The sequence below is a fragment of the Nycticebus coucang genome, chromosome 3 (assembly GCF_027406575.1).
Source record: "Nycticebus coucang isolate mNycCou1 chromosome 3, mNycCou1.pri, whole genome shotgun sequence".
NCBI lineage: Eukaryota > Metazoa > Chordata > Mammalia > Primates > Lorisidae > Nycticebus > Nycticebus coucang.
In genome coordinates this window covers 89398907-89411734 of record NC_069782.1, presented here as the reverse complement: position 1 = coordinate 89411734, position 12828 = coordinate 89398907, and the positions used below count along the sequence as shown (strand labels likewise).

The 12828-nt window shown below is 48.9% G+C and overlaps 1 pseudogene; it reads right to left on the bottom strand.

Moving 5' to 3' along the window:
• Positions 1-654: 654 nt before the first annotated feature.
• Positions 655-11006, bottom strand: LOC128581063 (Y-box-binding protein 1-like; annotated as a pseudogene).
• Between the last annotated feature and the right edge of the window lie 1822 nt (positions 11007-12828).

Here is a 12828-nt window from a genome sequence, read left to right as displayed (position 1 = left end):
GTCCAGAGGAGGATAGTCCCGGAAAGGGCAAGGCTGAGGACCCCAGCACAGGGTGAGCACCAACGTGGTGTCCACCCGCGGTGGGCTCTGTTTCTACCTCCACCCAGTTACTGCAGCCAGAACCAGGCTCTTCCTGGCACCCCTCTGCCCGGGTCCTTCACTCAACCAGTGGCCAGTCCTTTTAGTTCCCTCTGCTAAACTTTTTCAGGCCCACAGTCCAGCCTTCTGCCCCATGTCATGGACCCTCTGCTGGGGGGCTTCCCCAGCCCCTCGCTTGCCTCCGGCCCCATCTTGCTGGTCTCTTCTCCCCAATGTAGCTAGAGGGATTCCCCTGTCTGCTCCGTGGCCTCTCTGCATAGCACCCTGCCTTGCCCTTCCTTTGGGGTGGGGCCCACACTCCTCACTCAGCCTGGCCTGTGGGCCCCTCGCACCCACTTGCTCATGCTGAGTGTCTGCTTGGGCTCTGCTCTGAGCAGGGGCACCGTCCTGCCCCTCACTGCCTAGCTAATTTCTGCTTATTGTTCAGCCCCTAACTTAGAAGGACTTTTTTCCAGGAAGTCCTCCCTGGTACCCAGGCAGGGCTAGGAACTCTTTAAGTGCTTCCTTTTAGCACAGCACAAATAACACTCTTGCGTTTGCTTCCCTGCTCGGCTGTCACCCTCCATTGACCATCCGATCTGGGAAGGCGGTGAGTGTGCCTGCTGCAACACTGTTCTCTGAGGGGAGCATGGGGCTGCTCGAGAGTGGGCTCTCAGGAATGAGTGGCTGGGTGGTGAGTGAATGAACGATGCCCAATACGGCTAAGACAGGGCCCCAAGATATGGGGTCAGGGGCTCAGACACAGGTGGCAGCCCAGTGAGGGCTAGGCAGTGTGGTGTTTGCAGTTTGAGCCTTATGAGCCATGTCTCCTTTGGCATAGCTGCTCACAGGCAACACGAGGGTCATAACAATTCCTTTACTGGGAATGCATGGAGAGGGGCCCTGGAGACAATACCTAGATGGTGCTCCGTCCTGTACTGGACACAGGGAAGGGTCAGGCGGGGCTCCCTCTGGGGACTGAAGCGGGGGCCAGGCTGAAGCTTCTCTGAGACAGGAGGTAGGCTGGCTGGGTTGGGGTCTGTAGCTGGTGGACTGGGGGCCTGGGGCCACAGGGACAGCCAAAGAGGAGGGCAGGCAGCAGTCCCTAGCTCCCTTGGCTGGCCTCAGGGGTGAGGAGGCTGCGCTTTCTCCATCAGCCCGCCCCTCCTTTGTAGATGAGAACTGCCTTCCCTGAGACTTTATCTGCGTGGTGAACGGGAATGTGGGTGGGGGTGAGGGAGGGGGTCGTGGGGAAGAACCAATTCCCTACTTACTGTTTATCTCCTCTGGGGTGGCAACCTAATGTGACAGCTGAGCACGCTGGCCTCAAAGTCAGCAGGTCCCCTATTCTGGGGCGTATGACTGTGGGTATATTGTGTAAAATGGGCACAAAGCAGTAGCCACCTTGGCAGTTGCCCTGAAAGCAGGTGACAGGGCAGGGAAGAGACCCGGTGCTGTGTGCCCACCACTGTGGAATGCTCGGGTGCTCCTGCCTGGAAGATATTATTCTCCTGTTCCCAGAGGAAGACACAAGGCCCAGGGAGGTGACGTGAGGAGTCCAGGGCCACACAGAGGGGCGTGGGATCTGCCCCCGGTCCTGTGCTGAGCAGCTTGGCCACCGGGGACCACACATGGCTGGGTAGTATGTTTCTTCTCGTCGCCTTCATGTTGCCTTTCTTAATTTAAAGTGGGAAATTCCATATTTGGTGCCTCATCAATCATTTTTGTGCACTCAGTTCTGTGGAAAGCTCGGAAAACATTTATATTTGCGGCTCAAACTGTTGAAAATGTAAAACAATTTAAATAATATTAACATTTTAACAGCCTCTACTCGTGGCTCTGTGAAATTAACCATTATCCCTAGGAGTGTGTGTTAAAATTCAGCAGTGGGCGTGGTGAGCCCCATGGGCACGTGGTTGGGGCACTGGGAGGGGAGACTGGACACACCCTGCCAACTCCCCAGATGCTGGTTCCACTCAGGCCTGCTGGCTGTGCCACCAAGCCCATGTCCTTACTGAGGAGGTAGGTACTGAGCCTCTTGAGGTAGGGACTGTGGCTCCCAGTGGCTAAGGAGAAGGCCCCCCCCCCAACTGGGCTGGGTGCTGGAGGCACAGAGAGAAACACAACACAGACTCTGTCCTCGAGGGACACCAGTGGTGGGGGGAGGTGACTGGAAGAAGGCACACTAGGGTGAGTAGTGCTTGACCTGAGAAGGGAGCGTGGGTGTGTTGGGAGCACTTAAGAGGAAACCGGGAGTACTTCCTGGAGGCAGCAGCATCCGAGATCTCCTTTGCATCAGGCGGTCACTGAACAAGGGAGCAGATCCTTTCCAAGGCATGGCCTTGCTCTAACCTTCAGGAGCCAAAGAGAGTCTGCAGTTTGCCCAAGGCAGGGAGGAAGAAGGGTGGTGCTGCTTCTGAATGGTTTTGTCCAAGCCCCACATTCTGATCTGGGACAGGCGTTTGTGAGTGGGGGTGCAGGCAAGAGGATAGTCAGGTGGACACTTGCTAGGCAGTTAGGAGGCCCGCGGGTAATGAGCCTCAAAAAGTCAAGACTCAGGGGAAGGGGGACATTATTTTCAAATAATGGGAATGAGAGCTGAACTTTTTCAAAGGCTCCAGGAGGAAGAACTTGATTTTGTAGGCAGATGTTACAATGTGATAGACCAATGTCTTACCTACATACTCTTATTTATTCTTTCTTTGTTGTGGAGTCAGATAGAGTAGACCAACAATGAAATGGCCAGCTCTCCATCTTTGGGGTATCCATCAGATGCTGGGTGACATCAAGGACTTGTAAAAAAGGATTTCCACCTGGGACATCTGTTCAACCCTACTATGGGCCAGGCACTAGCTAGGCACCATCTCCTTGGAAAAGAGCTAGATCTGGTTGTTGCCCTTGAGGGATGTTGTGGACTGATTATGTATCCCCCCACTCCAAATTTATATGTTGAAGACCTAATTCCCAATATGGCTTTATTTGAAGATAGGGCCTTTAACGAGGTAATTATGGTTAAATGAGGTAGTAAATGTAAGGCTGTAATCCAATAGGACTGGTGGTGGTTTTTTTTTTTTTGCAGTTTTTGGCCGGGGCTGGGTTTGAACCTGCTACCTCCGGTATATGAGGCTGGCGCCCTACTCCTCTGCCCGACTGGTGGTGTTTTTTTAAGAAGAGAAAGAAAAACCAGAGATCTCTTTCTTGTTGTGAGAACACACAGAGGAAAGGCCTTGGGGTAGGGTGGGATACAGCAAGAAGGTGGCTGTCTACAAGCCAGGAAGAGAGCCCTCCTGAGAAACCAACCCTGATGGCACCTTGATCTTGGACTCACAGCTTCCAGAAGGGTGGGAAAATAAATTTCTGTTGTGGAAGCCACCCAGAGTGTGGTATCTTGTTATAGCAGGCCAAGCTGACTAACACTGGGGAAGGAGACACTAAGTTTATTGATTATAATGCAGTATAATATAGGTCAGAGTAGAGGTGTGCACAGAGAAGGGGGCAGCGGGGGAGGCTCCCTGGAGGAGGTGGCCAGGTAGAAGAATGAGCTGATCATGAAGTGAGGAAGAGGAAGGCATCCAACTGGCATCCAAGACGGTTACAGCTGGGGATGTACTGGTGGCATCTGGTGGGCAGAAAAGAAGCAGAAGTGCAAGGTGGAGGGGACGATGTGTGCAGAGACAGGGAGGTGTTAAAAGGACAGCAGGTTGGGGCACCAAGAGGACTTCTGTGTGTTGGAGAGCTGGGCAGGAAGAGACTGAGCAGAAGAAGAAGGCTGGGGAACCGGGGGTGCCCAGCAGCATGGGCAGGCCCTTCTGCCTCTTTCAGGGAAGGCGGGTCAGAGACTCCCACCTGCTAAAGGACTCCGTGATTAGTGACTGACTTGCTGTGTGAACTTAGGCAAGTCACTTAACCTCTGTGCACCATAATTCTCTCATTTGTAAAACTGGGCGAAGGATCCCTGCCCTGCCTACCACCCGGATGCTTTGTGGGCTCAATAAGCTAATGCATGTGAAAGCACTCTGGTGAAAGCCCCATAATAGCGCCATGGAAATGGAAGGTGTTATTATTATGTAACCACACTGACTCCCGTCAGAGAAGCGTGGAGTCAATTGGAGTCTTGAGGGATGTCAGGAATTGGCTGCTCTCTGAAGCTTGTCATAGAGACCTGTCTTTTCATTGTACTCCTTTCATATCACTGTTGGCCTGATGAAAGAAGGGGAGAGAATCTTTGATGTGTCTAAATACTCCGCTCCCACCAAGACGGGAGGAATTCCGAGGCAGAGCTATTATTAGAGGCTGAGCTGGAAGCAGGCGCCTCTGCGGATCAGAAGCTGTCAGCTTGCATAAACAGCCTCTTGTGCTTCCTAGCCGGCCAGGCAGCTGCGGGCCTTGGCACAGAGGAGGCGTTCTAGCCCTGCTGGTTAAATCTCAGTTGTTCTGACCTAGGAGGCTGGAGGACCTGCTTGCCATCCCCATTCTGTGTCAACTTTGCTGGGAAACCCAGGGCAAATCACTTACCCTTTCTGAGACAAGTAGTGCTTACAATATAGTGCTTACTAATGGCGAAGGCTTTTACAAGCAGAGAAAATGAAATGCTCTATAGTGATCTGGTGACCATGCTGTCAGTCGACACCTTGGGTGTGATGAAATTTCTTCTCTGGGAAGACAGTATTAGGATTTGGTTCTTTCTAGACTTTGCATGAACCACCTGGGGAGTTGAGAAAATCAGATTCCAGGGCACTACTCTATGTCTAGACCTAGAATCTCTGAGGATGGGGCCTAGGTAACGTCCATGCAATCTCTAAGGTTGTGGCCCCAGTACCAGGCCACATTCCTGCATTCACAAACCCTTGGACTGGGTCATCTACCTGGCATGGAGGTGCTTTGATTCCATGGGAACAGGGGCAGCGCACCCTGTAAGGTACATGACCTGGCGAATCCAACCTGGTTTACTTCTAGGCCTCACTCAGCCCTCCAGGAACTATGGGTCCTAGAACCTCTAGTCTATGGCCTGAGGGGAATGGGGGCCAAACTCTGGCTCCTGGCCAGCTTGGCTGGGAACAGTGTCTTCCACACTAGCCTTGTCTAGATTGCTCTGTTACTAGCTGGCTTGAGCCTTGCAGAGACCAACTGGGGAGGGCTTTGTGCAGGTGAGCTCACATGGGCTCATTTTCAGTGACTTGACAAAGTGCCTTCACTTATAGGGAACTTCAGAGTGACAGACCTGGAAAAGCCTGAGATGTTACCTAATCCAGTCCTTTGTTTCAAAGGTGAGGAAACAGGCTCACTTTCACTAGAACCCCTTGTCCTGTTGGATTAACTCTGGTTCATCCGGGACTTGGGTTAATTTGAAGAACAAAGAGCCCAATCACGCATGCAGAATCTAAGACTATTTTATGTCCCAATGTAGGCCAGCATCCCGGGGGCATGTTATGTCCTGTGTCTGTCCTGGCTCTCTTGTGGGCCCTTTGATTCTCCAGGCTTGCCACAGTTACCCCCTCCTTGGTGTGATGCATCATGAGCCCTGGGCTCTGCCTCCTCCCCCATCGCCATGACAACTGGCATCCTAGGTGCAGTTAGAGCTGTGGTTCTTCCCTTGGCTGCCCATTAGCATCCCCTGGGGAACTTCAAAAAAAGCCCATGCCAGGCTTCGCCATTGACCAACTAGATCAGTATCTTGGAGATGCGATCCAGGCATCAGTGGTTACTTTTTAAAGCTCCCCAGTGATTTCATTGTGCTGCTTGCAATGCATGGGATGGCCCTTCCCCCCAAGAAGGTGTTATCTGGCCCCAAATATTAATACTGCGGAAGTCAAGGAGCCCTGCCCTGGAGGAGATGAGGGAGGTGACTTTGCCCATGGTTCATCCTCATGGACTCACATCATCTCCTTCTTATACTGTCCTAGTCCCCCTTTGAATGAAGCTCCTCCCAGAGGACCAGATATTTCCCTATAGATGTGAGCTGCTTTCAGCATATCAGCCACCTGGGGGTTTTCTGCCATGTCTAAGGCCAGCCATTGAGACATCATTTTTATCAGAATAAAAACTATCTTACACACTTCCAAGACGGAAGGTGCAGACAAACTGATGTAATGCAGGAGGGCAGAGGCTGTAGCAATATCTGGAGCTGCAGGGATATGATTGAACCGCATAAACAAATCCTCCCAGATTGAAGTTGGTTTCTCTCTTGTGTGAAGAAGTCTGCTTGTGCATATCCCACGGTGGGAATGATGGCCCGTGTGTCAGGGACCCAGGCTCCTCTGTCTTCTTGCCCCTCCCCTCCGCACACGTGTCCCCAGTTGTGGTCCAAGTTGGGTATTGGAGATCCAGAAAGGACAGTGCTCCTCTTCCTCTCTAAGGCAGGCAGAGCATGCCCACCCCTCCTGGTTCTGTTGGACCCTGTGATAGCCATGTGAGGAATACAGAACATGTTTTCTATGTGTCCATTTTACAGCGAAGAAACCGAGGCTTGGGGACTTTGAGTATATGTTCAAAGTTAGGACTGGAATTCAGGACTCTCTGAATGGTGATCTTTCTCCAGCAGGAGATTATGGGGATCACACTCTTTCATCACCTAAGCCAGTGGTTCTCAACCTTCCTAATGCCATGATGTATTTTCATTGTTAAAAAGGGGTGGTGACCCACAGGTTGAGAACCGCTGACCTAAGCCTTTTACATCTCAGCTGTGGGTAAATTTTTTTGACCCCTTCTTTTTTCTTCTTTTCTTTTTTCTGTTTTATTTTTATTAAATCATAGCTGTGTATATTAATGCAATCATGGGGCACTATACACTGATTTTATATATCATTTGACATATTTTCATCACACTGGTTAACATAGCCTTCCTGGCATTTTCTTAGTTATAAGTGTTAAGACATTTATATTCTACATTTAGTAAGTTTCACATATGCCCTTGTAAGATGCACCGTAGGTGTGGTCCCACTAATCACTCTCTCTCCACCAATCCTACCCCCTCCCTTCCTCTCCTTCTCTCCCTTCCCCATATTCTTAGGTTATAACTGGGTTATAGCTTTCATATGAAAGCCATAATTTAGTTTCATAGTAGGGCCGAGTACATTGGATACTTTTTCCTCCATTCTTGAGATACTTTACTAAGAAGAATATGTTCCAGCTCCATCCATGTAAACATGAAAGAGGTAAAGTCTGCATCTTTCTTTAAGGCTGCATAATATTCCATGGTGTACATATACCACAATTTATTAATCCATCCATGGATCGATGGGCACTTGGGCTTTTTCCATGACTTAGCAATTATGAATTGGGCTGCAATAAACATTCTGGTACAAATATCTTTGTTATAATGTGATTTTTGGTCTTCTGGGTTTATACCTAGTAGAGGAATTATAGGATTGAATGGCAGATCTAGTTTTAGATCTCTAAGTGTTCTCCAAACATCTTTCCAAAAGGAATGTATTAATTTGCATTTCCACCAACAGTGTAGAAGTGTTCCCTTTTCTCCACATCCACGCCAACATCTCTGGTCTTGGGACTTTGTGATATGGGCTAATCTTACTGGAGTTAGATGATATCTCAAAGTAGTTTTGATTTGCATTTCTCTGATGATTAAGGATGACGAGCATTTTTTCATATGTCTGTAGGCCGTGTGCCTGTCTTCTTCAGAGAAGTTTCTCTTCAAGTCCCTTGCCCAGCCTGCGATGGGATCACTTGTTCTTTTCTTGCTTATACGTTTGAGTTCTCTGTGGATTCTGGTTATTAAACCTTTGTCGGAGACATAACCTGCAAATGTCTTCTCCCATTCTGAGGGCTGTTTGCTTGCTTTACTTACTGTGTTCTTGGCTGTGCAGAAGCTTTTTAGTTTGATCAGGTCCCAGTAGTGTATTTTTGAAGCTGCTTCCATTGCCCGAAGGGTCCTCCTCATAAAATACTCGCCCAGACCGATTTCTTCAAGGGTTTTCCCTGCACTCTCTTCTAGTATTTTTATAGTTTCATGTCTTAAGTTTAAATCTTTAATCCAGTGAGAGTCTATCTTAGTTAATGGTGAAAGGTGTGGGTCCAGTTTCAGTCTTGTACATGTTGCCAGCCAGTTCACCCAGCACCATTTGTTAAATAGGGAATCTTTTCCCCACTGAATGTTTTTAATTGGCTTGTCAAAGATCAAATAATGGTAAGTAGCTGGGTTAAATCTCTTGGTTCTCTATTCTGTTCCATGAATCTACCTCTCTGTTTTTGTGCCAGTACCATGCTGTTTTGATCACTATCAATTTATAGTATAATCTAAGGTCTGGTAGCGTGATTCCTCCTGCTTTGTTTTTATTTCTAAGTAATGTCTTGGCTGTTCGAGGTTTTTTCTGATTCCATGTAAAACAAAGTATTATTTTTTCAAGATCTTTAAAGTATGACAGTGGAGCTTTAATAGGGATTGCATTAAAATTGTATATTGCTTTGGGTAGTATGGACATTTTAACAATGTTGATTCTTCCCAGCCATGAGCCTGGTATGTTTTTCCATTAGTTAACATTTTCAGCTATTTCTTTTCTTAGAGTTTCATAGTTCTCTTTATAGAGATCTTTCATGTCCTTTGTTAGATAAACTCCCAAATATTTCTTTGGCACTACTGTGAATGGAATAGAGTCCTTAACTGTTTTTTCAGCTTGACTATTGTTGGTATATATAAAGGCTACTGATTTATGAATGTCGATTTTGTAACCTGAGACGCTGCTGTATTCTTTGATCACTTCTAAGAGTTTTGTAGTAGAATCCCTGGTGTTTTCCAGGTATACAATCATATCATCTGTGAAGAGCAAAAGTTTGATCTCTTCTGACCCTACATGGATACCCTTGATTGCCTTTTCTTCCCTAATTGCGGTGGCTAAAACTTCCATTACAATGTTAAAGAGCAGTGGAGACAATGGGCAACCTTGTCTGTTTTTTTTGATCCCCTCAAGGCTGGCCCTAAACATATGGTGTTTACATCCTGAGTTCAAATTACATTATGGCTAGGTGACCTAAGATCTGAAGTGTTCTGGACCCGCAGCATCAGCATCATCTAGGCATTTGTAGAGACACAAATTCTTGTGTCCTTCCCCAGACCTGCCAAATCAGAAACTCTGAAGCTGGGGAGCAGGGATCTGTGTTTTAACAAGCTCCTCGCAGATTCTGACACCCTGCCCTGTGAGGTTTGACCAGCCCTGGTCCAAGAGAGCCTGGCGACAACCATGGTCAGGCAGACACAGGAAATAGCTGGCTTCCCAAGACTGCAGCCAGGCTAGTAGGAGGGACACCAGGCTGGGCCTATGTGAATGGGCTGTGTCAGCTGCTGGCAAGTTCAGCTGCTAAAATAAATACTCGGAGAGTGGGTAGCTGGAATGACCTTCTGTTCCAGGTTGTGGGCAGATGTGTCCCTTGGTCTTTCAGGGACTCTATGTCTGGTTTCTCTCCCATTTTGTAAAGCATTGTCCTCATCAATCTGGTGCATGGTGGGGGGAAGGAGAAAAAGGACCCAGAAGCAGCTGCTTCCTCCTTTTCTTTCTTCTTTTTCATTTAAGACAGTGGTTCTCAACCTTCCTAACACCGCAATGGATTTTTATTGTTACAAAGGGATCGCAGCCCACAGCTTGAGAACTGCTGATTTAATATCTTTACTAACAGGTGTTTGCAGTTTGTTGACTTTTTTTGAAAAAAAAAAAAATCAAGTTGTAAACTTTTATTACATGTTAAAAATGAAATTCTTAAACATATCAACTTGGCCAGATGTGGAACAATGAAAAAAATTTTAAAGGCGTATTGAGGAAAACCAACTTTTTTTTTTTTAAAGTTTGTTATTACCAAAAAAGACATCTTTAGGTAAAAATAATAAAAACCCCGTGCTGCATAGATAATGCAGATAGTTCTCATTATCTGGTCAATGGGCAAAAAGCAGCACTTAGGCCTTTAGCTCCAATCTTTTGTTCTTTTCTTATTGCTGGGATTTCATATTTATTTCTTCTTGCTGGGTGATTCCACCAGATGATGGGGGAGATGGCCAGCGGTGTTTACTCAGCCCTGCCCTGCTTAGCCTCAGGAGTGGACTGCTTCTGTCTCTTTTGCCATCTTGTGGTTTAGGGTTTTCTAGGCATCTGCCTCTGTAATTGAAGTTGTGGCACACGACGGTGAGGCGGCTGCCGACCTTGGGTCTCTTCTTGATTCTCTTATCCTCTTCATTGCTGTCCTCTCTGGGCTGTCTGTGGCGAGGAGGGCCCCTGCAGAGCTGTGGTCTATAACCCTGATACATATTCTGTCTTACTGGTCTACCCATGTTCGTGCCCCCCTGGTTGTCAGCACCTTCTATCCTTTCTCCCTGGATAGCAAGGTTGGAATAGTGTGATTAGTGAGGTGGGAACCTTTGCCTGCAGTAGGGTCAGCATTGTTGGTTCTGGCCTTCAGGAGCACTCTCCAATCCCTGGTACTTTCCCCAACTCTCACTAATTCTGCTGGGAATTGCGTGGAGGACCCTGGGATGTGGATAGTACCAGTAATGGTTACGGTCTGCTGCATCTTTATTGCCTTGAACTAGAACTTCACCAGGGCCTGCAACATTTGCTGCCTCTGCACCCTTTTCTCCTTCAACATCAAACGTTGTTGACGACGTCTCTCCGTCCCCTACACTGTGAAGGTACTTCCTGGGGTTACTCTTCTTTATGGCAGGCTGGTGTACAAACACATCTTCCTTGGTGTCATTTCTGTTGATGAAACCGTATTTGTTTCTTACATTGAACTATTTTACGGTTCCCCAAACCTTCCTTGCGATGATCTTCTTGTCCCCGCCAGCAGGTGCCACTGATGGGAGTCCCCCCCACCCCACTCTAGGCCACTGCTCCCTGTGCCACTGCCCATGGTGCTGGGCGTGGTGTGGGCAGCGCTGAGGGTGGGGCGGCAGGTGGCTGCTGGTTCTCAGCCTCCTTGCTGCTCATGGTGACGGTAACCAGGCTGGCAGGAGGGGTGTGGCTGCTCAGGGCTTTCTGGGGTCTGCTCTCCGCTCCTGCTACGGATCAAACTCCCACAAGGTTCTTCATGTGCCAGATTGAAGTGGCAGACATTATTCTCACCCCTATTCCAGAGCTCAGTTGCGCCCACGAGAGGCTGGCAAATGTTGTGCCGCTAGACAGCCACATCCCCAGCTACCTCCCCACTCCGGCAGCTCCACCCCCCTCCTCACTTACAGTGTTCCGGCCACTGACCCTCTCTCAGTCCATCCAAAGGCAGAGCTCGTCTTACCCTGGGCCTTTGCAGCTGCTGTTCCTTCTGCAGGGAATGCTCTGCCCCTCTGGTCTCCCCCCTCAACTGTCTCTGAGAGGTAAGCGTCCTTGTATTCTGTCTCAGCCACCTGTTTGTTTCCTGCACTGGGATCCAACTTGAGTTTGCATCTCTGCCTGATTCCTGAGGGTTCTCACGCCTGTTTCCCCTGCTTGTTCTAACCTAGCTTGTTCACACATCAACAGGGAACAGGTTCAAAATGCAAATTCCCCAGCTCCACCCCAGACCTCCTGAAGCAGAAACTGTGCAGTTGGGGCCCACTGATCTAGGTTTTAAAAAACTTCCAGATGATTTTCAAGTGTATAAAATTAGGAAATAGTTCTCTCAGAGTGGAATCCGGGCATTTGTAGGTCTATTTGGCTCATCAGTGAATCTTTATGGAGTGCAACTGCACCCCCACTGTAAGCCTGCTCTGTGACAAGTGACATGAACAGAGGGAACGGGGGAAAGTCTGACTGTGGGAATAGACCTAGGGCTGGGGGCAAGACTGCCTGACCACTGGGGAGTGCACAGAGGTCTCAGGAGTGCACCACGAAACCTTAGGAGGAGAGAGTGGACCATTACACTGGGAGATGGCAGACACTAGGTCAGAAGAATCAAGGTACAACTTGGGGTAGGCTGTTTCTCATGACCTCAGTTGCCACATCTCTAAAATGGGGTGATGGTGATACTTCTCAGCCTCTCTGCATCAATGAAACAATGTGTGATGAGTAAGATCTGTGAGACTCCTAACCACACCTTTTATCAAGTACCTACCTTGTGCCAGGCCTGGGCCAGGCAATGTATCTACACCATATCTGGAGAAGACTCCATCTTCATGTCAGCCCTTTGAGATAGGTTCTAGATTACCCTCAATTTGCAGATGGGAAAGCTCATGCCCAGAGCTCTCCAGTCACTTGCCCAGGAGTGACACGAAAGTAGTAGCTGGCAGGACTGGATCAAAACAGAGGGACATTAGTGCTGTTGCTCTGTCTGACGGTGGGCCGGGTTCTGTTTCTCTCCCAGCACAGCCAGGATGGCAGGAACAGCCACTTCCCAGGCCTTGGGTGTGCCTACTGCTCGGTCCTGCCAGGGCTCACCCAGGATCCAGGCTTTACGTATCCTTGTCAAGTGGGAGATAGTGCCCTCCTCGGCCTAGCCTCCCAGGGAGCTTATCTGCACAGTGGAGTTACTGGTCCCTCTGTCTCACCATGTCAACTGTGTCATCCTGGGCAAGGCTGCCTGGCTGAGGAGTGTGCTGTTCCCCAGACATGCGGATGGTAGTGCCCACCTTGGGGTGTCGTGAGAACCAGGCTCAGGTCTGCAGACAGCCACCCAGGCCTCTTGCCTCTGGGACGTCCAATTAGAAGTTATTCATGCATCACTCATTCTTCCTGTCCCCAGTGTGCTCACTGACCGTGGTGAGAAAAGACACCGTGCACCAAATTCTGCCTCTCTGTGTAAGGCTCAGACACATACATGGCTGATTTGAATGCCACA